The sequence below is a fragment of the Myotis brandtii genome, unplaced genomic scaffold, assembly GCF_000412655.1.
Source record: "Myotis brandtii unplaced genomic scaffold, ASM41265v1 scaffold825, whole genome shotgun sequence".
NCBI classification, from domain to species: domain Eukaryota; kingdom Metazoa; phylum Chordata; class Mammalia; order Chiroptera; family Vespertilionidae; genus Myotis; species Myotis brandtii.
In genome coordinates, this window is record NW_005371349.1 from 2,569,691 (window position 1) to 2,570,150 (window position 460).

Below are 460 nucleotides of genomic sequence, written 5' to 3' on the forward strand. Positions count from 1 at the left end.
CTCTCTCCCGCGGGACACCGGACGGCGGGTTCTGCTGCGGGTCCTGCACCGCCGGGAGCGGCGTTCCGAGCTTAGGGAAGCTGCCCAGGTCTGGAGACCCCTAAGGTCGTCCCCCTTGACCAGGGGGGTGGCACCGAGTCCAGAAGGGGGGCTCCGGTTCGGGACGACCTCGGAGGGACACGTCTTCCCGCGCCCCTCTTTAAGAGGAAGGACCTAGAATGGACCAGCTCAGGGACTGGAGTCCTGAGTGGGCAGCGCTGGAGTTTTGCCACTCGGGAGGCTAGTGTAACCGGTCCGTCCCGGGGCGAGCTGGCCAGGACGGGGAGTGTGAGCTCCCAACCAGCTGGGGGCAAAGAAGTCTCCACCCACCCGCTCAGGCCCGCCCTACGCGAGGCGTGGAAGGTTTCTGAGGACTGAGAAGGGCTCTGGCTGAAGCTGGGACAGCTGTGCGCAGCTTGGA

At 66.5% G+C, this 460-nt stretch overlaps 1 protein-coding gene across 1 annotated transcript in view; it reads left to right on the top strand.

The window, feature by feature from the left end:
- Positions 1-6: 6 nt before the first annotated feature.
- Positions 7-460, top strand: part of MIF4GD (MIF4G domain containing) — a 3,370-nt gene continuing 2,916 nt past the window's right edge. Inside the window, exon 1 of the mRNA XM_014531756.1 lies at positions 7-88. The gene's annotated coding sequence lies outside the window, so the exon portion shown is untranslated. The remainder of the gene's footprint in view (positions 89-460) is intronic.